This window comes from Hylobates moloch, unplaced genomic scaffold, assembly GCF_009828535.3.
Source record: "Hylobates moloch isolate HMO894 unplaced genomic scaffold, HMol_V3 SCAFFOLD_13, whole genome shotgun sequence".
Taxonomy (NCBI): domain Eukaryota; kingdom Metazoa; phylum Chordata; class Mammalia; order Primates; family Hylobatidae; genus Hylobates; species Hylobates moloch.
Window position 1 is genome coordinate 66,488,475 of NW_026652288.1, and position 7,194 is coordinate 66,495,668.

Here is a 7,194-nt window from a genome sequence, read left to right on the forward strand (position 1 = left end):
ACCTGTTCCCCAAAAACCTGTTGAAAAAAAAAAATAAATAAAAGAAAAAAACATGTTGAAATCTAATCCCCAATGTGTTGGTATTAAGAGGTGGGGCCTTTGGGAGGTGACTAGGCCATGAGGGTAGAGCCCTTGTGAGTGGGATCAGTGATTGTATAAAAGAGGCCCTTTGACCTTCCGCCATGTAAGGATACAGGGCACCATCCATGAGGAATAGGTCCTCACCTCACACGGAATCCGTTGGCTCCTTGATCTTGGACTTCCCAGCTTTCAGTACTGTGAGCAAGACATTTCTGTTGTTTATAAATTACTCAGTTTAAAGTATTTTGTTACAGCAGCAGGAATGAACTAAGAGAGGTGAGTTGTATGATGGTGTGTGGTTATGATAGGAGGATTTATTCAGAGCCCAGCTTCTACTTGATTGGGTTTTGCAATCATCAGTCTCTCTCAGGAGAATCATAGACTTCCTGTGATCCTGCTGTTGTAGTTAGGGTACTCTGTGCCCTCACATGGCTCTACCTCCTGATCAGCTTTTCATTTAGTTGTGGTCTGCAGGGAGACCAGTGCCTTGGAAAGACAAATATAGTGTCTGTCTCTAAAGGTCTCTTGAAATCAATACAGAACATAAATTTTGTACCTACCAGTCCATAGTATTAGGAAAGATTTGTTTTGCTTTGGAGTCGAGAAAAAATATAAATTAGAATTTAGATTATTTATTTCTTCTGCAAGCAAAAGCAAATATTCAAATTGGATGGGCTGTGTTCCTTCTTGTGGTGTTAAGCAAAAAACTTCAAGCAACAGGCACTAACTCAGAAAACTGTTCTCCATGCTCCTAGGAAGCAGCCATGAGAGATTTTTGTTGAATAGCTGCTAATCCAGCATCCAGGGGTTCACAGTTTGTGTTAGCTCCATGGAAGAAGCTTCACAGGAGGGGGAGCTTTTCATTGATGAAACGGCTGGATTCATGGAGTTCTTTTTCCTTAAGCTGCTTGTTTTATTAGGTAATGCTATCCTAACATAGACATATTTTCCTATGTATTGTGAACATAGGGGCATATATTCTTGTTTGCCCACACAGTCCCAGTTGAAACCTGCTGTGCCAGCTCAGCAAGTAACACTTTCGCTCTCAAAAGTGTCCTGGTTTTGACAATAAATTACACGAGCCATTCTAATTTATAATTATAAGGGAATAAAATGATAAAAAGTGTATGATTGACTGGCTTAAACTAATGTTCTCATAGTTAGATGTTGTCTGTTATGCTTATTAATCAGTTTTTTCAGGCTTTAGTTGAGAGGGCTTCCCAGCTTCAACCCAAGCCTTAGAAAGTTACTTCTTCATCTCTAATTAGGGGCAATGCTAGTACTTCCTTATGGGTTTGTTTTGGGGATTAAATGGGTCAATATAAGTCGGGTGCAGGTATGTAGGGAGTGCTCAGTAGACATTAGGTATTTTAATATTATTAGAAAATAATCAGTCAATGTTAAAAGTTCTAGAAAAGAGTATGCAAAAGACTGGCAAGGAGCAGAAAAATCAAGACCTCAAGTAGTATTGCCATCACTGTAAATCATGGCGTTTATTTTTCCTCTCTCAGATGGCACAAAGTAAGAGGTGGGATCCAGGTCTGCCCACCTCCAAAATCCTTTCTTATCCATGAGACCAGACATGCTACCACTGGGGTTGAGCTACAGTGGGTACCAGGCCAGGCAGGGCAGAGACCTGCCTTGTCTATTTCTGGGGGTGGAGTGACAGGATTTGGTAAAAGGTTGTTAATGAGAATGAAGAAAAGAGGGCACTCAGATTTTCAGTTCAGGGGCCTGGGTATATGATGGTATTGTTAAATGAGTTCAAGGGTAAGGGGCCTCCTTGGATGGGGTGGAGACAGAAAGTGTTGCAGTCCTGGTGACAGCATGGACTTTGTAGTCAGATCCCGGAGCTTCAAAACCTGCCACCATCACTTCACTTCCTAGCTAGGTGTGCCTTGGTTTCTTCATCTGTAATAGGACATCTACTACATAAGGTTCTTGTGGTGATTTAAAGGTTTATTAAAAAGTAAAGCATGTAGGACAGCGACTGATGAGCACTATGTAAGATTTGATCATTATCACTATTTTTAACTTGCCGCTTTAGGGGTTTCTATGGGAAGTATATCTATATATCTATAGTTATCTTTCAAATGGCATTTGTACAAAACTTCAAAGCAGGCATCTATTGAAGCTTTTTAATAAACTTTATAGAAATCATTGCTTTCTTTTTTACCATTTTTGTGATTAATAGAAGCGGCCCAGAAAAAGTTTACCCTTTATTTATTAATACTCTATCCCTTCCCAAATTTGGTTGGTACCTACTGATATCTAGTGGTCTGGGTTTCTATATTGCTTGAAACCTTGGTCGTATTTTTTTCTGTTTCCACAAATGGCTCAGGAATCCAAATCAGGGTTCTCAATGTAGGCATTACTGCCCCAGAGAGTATTTGTTGATTTCAGGATCTTTTCTTGTTGTCCCTATGTTCAGTGGCTGGGGCCATGAATGCTTTATAGCATGCAAAGTATGAGGCACAATTCTTACACAGTGAAGAATTGTCCCGTGCTGCTGATAGGAGTGACCCATTAACTTTCCCATGGGTGAAAAACTTGTTCATCAATATCTGAGCCTATAATTTAAGTCTGTTTTACATATAAACATATTTTGTCTGGTTTAATATACAGCAGCCTAATTTTTCCAAGTATGTAGCTACTGTCTACTAAATAGTTTATTTGGAATCTTGTCAAGAATTATTTATTTTGGAGATCCACATCACTAATGGTAATAATATAAGTTATGTTTGGGTCACAAATATTTGTATCTGATAAAATTCACACAATTAAATGTATAGATCCAAGCATTTGACCACTTCATGTTGAATAAATGAATGACATTATTTCAAATCATTGTGCCTAAGCATTTACATGTTACATTACATGTCACTATATATTTTTCTTTCCGTTTTTCCTTTGAATTATGATTATGGTTACATATACACTTATAGGCAGGCAGTCCTTGATTTCACAGTTCTGACATATATTTGAGTTATCATGATTTAGTTAAATAATACCAGTCTCCCAGCAACAGTCCAAATTTTAGTTACCACATTATATTAACTGTAAGTAGTTGCATAAAGTACAAACTTAGTTGATAGCTCTCTAGTTCGCAGATTGTCATGTAAATAACATACAGGAGTGGCCGATCATCTCACTTCTTTCAAAGTCTGTTGGAGATTGGTCACTGCACATCTGGTATTCAGTTCATGCACATGTGGCAGCAAAGTGTGTAGTTGTGTTGCCTCCTTGTTTGCCAGTAATAAACTCCATGACATTTTACAAAAAGAGATATTTGAAAGAGAATATACCAACAAAAATGAAAGTTCAGGAGAGAAATGAAAAGTGATAATATAGGAAGTGAAATTTGAATCACAGGCATATGGAATTACAAAAGAAATAGCTAACCAGGGGAAGGTTAAACCTCTATAATATGCTGTTAGATGAACTTAGTGAAGGCAAAGTTATTAACATCTACAATGAACGGATGAGATATCCCAGAGTAAGTGAGGCTGACAAGAAACTTCACAATTAAGGAATTTTTGAAATATTTCATGACGTGGAAAGCACAAAGGGTAAAGTGTTGGAAGTTAACTCATACTTGCAAAGGAACATGACAATTCTATAAAGCATAGAAAAAGATATTCACTCTGTACTATAAGTTATATACTGAGAAGTCAAGAACTATTCAAAGACATATGATATGTTCAGGTTTTTTGCAAAATACATAGAGGTAATTCATCGTTGGGTAATTGACAGATGGCTTTCTATGTTATGAAAGATATTTTGCTTTAGGCTAGCAGTAACCATCTTAAGCATTGGATATAGCTTTTTAAGACTGCTTTAAAACTATCATGGCTTAAGGGGCTGATTTGCATTCTTTATGCTAAACTTGTTAGCCTCAACTATACATGCGATGTGTTTGTCTGCATATATATTTATGTAAATGTGTCCAGAATGTTGGAAAGTCTTGCATGTAACATTTAAACCTATACCTAGACTTGGAGACCCTGGGGAACCTAGTATCTATTTGCAGATTCTTGTTCATAGGCTGATTAAATCAGAAGTATGGTTCAATTCTAGGAGTTTCTGGGGAGTCTGTCCAGACAACAACCACTGAATTTTCTCGAACATAATTCTTCTTCTTTTTTTTTTTTTTTTAAAGACAGAGTCTTGCTCTGTCACGCGGGCTGGAGTGCAGTGGTGTGATCTCGGCTCACTGCAACCTCTGCCTCCCGGGTTCACCCCGGTTCGAGCAGTTCTCCTGCTTCAGCCTCCTGAATAACTGGGATTACAGGTGCATGCCACCATGCCTGGGTAATTTTTGTATTCTTTTAGTAGAGATGGGGTTTCACCATGTTGGCCGGGATGGTTTTGAACTCCTGACCTTGTGATCCGCCCACCTTGGCCTCCCAGAGTGCTGGGATTACAGGCATGAGCCACCACTTCCAACCGTACGCTAACATAATTCAAAGAGAGGTTGGCCAGTTTACTTTTATTAAGAATGTTTGCCTAAACTGAAATAAAAGGAATTTCCAGTTTAATTCTGTATCTTGAGTTTCCAGCTAAGGAGAAAAAGAGATGTGTGTCTCTAAGGATGACATTTTTTTAAAATCATTTTTATAATTTTAGATGATTTCCTTTCATTGTGGCATATAAGAAAACTTTAAGAGTATTCAAAATGAAAGTTGCATTGAAAATGAATCTTATGAGTTTCTTGATAAATTGATGGAAAATTTTATTTAACACTGATAGTCTCACTCCTCCCTGTTCAATTCTAATGATTGAATTTTGTGTACTTTTGAAACTATAAATTATACATTTTTAAAATTTTTCTGTAAGTTAATTTAGAAAGAACAGTCTATTTGTAGCATTTTCCCATGAAATTCATGTTATTACAGCCTTGTTAGTTTTTTTTTTTACATCTGTAACAAAACTTCTTGACAGCATTAATTATTCTCGTCAAGCATTTCCATATTACATTGAACTAGGCAGCTGCAGGATACACATATGTATACATTAGCATTAATAAGGATGTTTAAAGGAAAACTGTAGCAAAGTGCTAGGCTGTGTTACTGTGAATTGGAATGCTATATATAGGACAAAAATTGAATTATCTTCACCTGTTTTGTGAATTTTACCACTAGATGGTGATGGAGGACTGGAGAGTGTGCTGAATTCTGCATCTACTATGATACTTGTATTATGTTGAAAATCGAAAATGTTTGTTCTTATGTATTTAATTTTAGAAGTCATTTAGGGGTATCCAGAGATTCTTTTATGTATCATGCTGAGCACAGTATCTTTTTATATGGCATGTGCTTAGTATTTATTGATAATTGGCTTCTTGTGGTGTTTAGTCTGGGGGCAGTCTTTATAAGATTTAAATGGTTCCTAAGCTTTATTTTGTCCTTTTTTTTTTTTTTTCCTAGTATATCACATTTCCTCATGGTGGTCATTACTTTTTTTTATGTTTAAGCTGTATTCTTTTGTTTGCATGCGTGCACACACACAAAATTTTGACTTGAGTATTTAAATTTATGCACTCCCCTAGGCACCATTCTCTTGAAACTATGGTTGAGAAACAAAATACTATCATACTATTTCAAATTGAGGATAAAATATTTATGAAGTGGTTTAATGAATATAACAGTCAGTAACACATACATTGAAAGATTTTGTACAAGATCAGTTTCTCTGAATGTCAGTTTTATGAAGAATAGAAAATTTCCTTTTGGAAATTCTGTGAATATGTTTCCTTTCTGCGTAAAAGGAAGAATAAATACACTATTTGTTGCTTTCTGGAAGGATTCTGAAATACTGAATGTAATCCAAAAGCCCTAAGTAAGAAATTTTGGATTTCAAATTTTAGATTATTCCCAAAAGGCAGTTTGGAAAAAGCAATCAAATGTAATTATTTTCTTCAATATTAATAGAGTATTATGTAACTTCTGACACTAACATCATGTATTATTCCCAATGATGTTATTTAGCTCATGTAAATGATTCATTTTTCATTGGCCTGGATAAATATTTTTCATGCCACAGCGGGGGAGTTGGTATGAAATATAAGCAGTGTGATATTGGTGGTTTTTGTCATATGACTTTTAAAAAAATAGGGATGATCTCTATATTTTTAGCCCATGTCTGAAGATATTCCATTGATTTAATAATGTCATGTAGGAGAAATAAAGCTACTATCACATTAAACATGCCTAGTAACTATATAGCAGTCTAATTTTAGAAACATTAAAGTGGGATTTAGATGTTTTAAAGACCTCTTAGAATTGAGGCCTGAATGAAAGGATTAAATGAGATATGGGATAGAGAAGTACTTGCTAAACTTCAGAGTGCTGAATGGAGCCAATTGATGTTGTTAAAGAGGTCATACATTTATTAGCTTATATAAACACGAAAGTAGATAATATCATTTTTGAGATTATTGACTGGGAGCTGTGGTGTGGTAGAAACAGAGGATGAAGAGGATAGGACATGTTGTACTGAAGGTATTTTCCCAGCTACAATATTGCTCCTTTTCTTTTTTTTTTTTTGCTGGAGTTTTGCTCTTTTGTCCAGGCTGGAGTGCAGTGGCATGATCTTGGCTCACTGCAACCTCCCCATCCGGGGTTCAAGAGATTCTCCTGCCTCAGCCTTCTAAGTAGCTGGGATTACAGGTGTGTGCCACCATGCCCAGCTAATTTTTATATTTTTAGTAGAGATGGGGTTTCACCATGTTGGTCAGGCTGGTCTTGAGCTCCTGACCTTGGCCTCCCTAAGTGCTGGGATTACAGGTGTGAGCCACTGCGCACGGCTTGCTCCTCTTTTTTTTTTGAGACGGAATTTTGCTCTTGTTGCCCAGGCTGGAATGCAATGGCACGATCTCGGCTCACTGCAACCTTCACCTCACAGGTTCAAGCAATTCTCCTGCCTCAGCCTCCCAAGTAGCTGGGATTACAGGCATGCGCCACCACGCCTGGCTAATTTTGTATTTTTAGTAGAGACAGGGTTTCTCCATGTTGGTCAGGCTGGTCTTCTCCTCCTTTATATATATATAGGGAAGCTGTAATTTACCCGTGGCTTTCTGGGGAAAGTGGAGAAAAGAATTGGCCTTTCAGAATG

General features: G+C 37.1%; 1 protein-coding gene across 4 annotated transcripts in view; it reads left to right on the forward strand.

Annotated features, from left to right (window-relative positions):
• The window catches only part of MED12L (mediator complex subunit 12L), a 338,115-nt gene that overhangs the window by 192,714 nt on the left and 138,207 nt on the right, over window positions 1-7,194 (forward strand). The window lies entirely within an intron of this gene.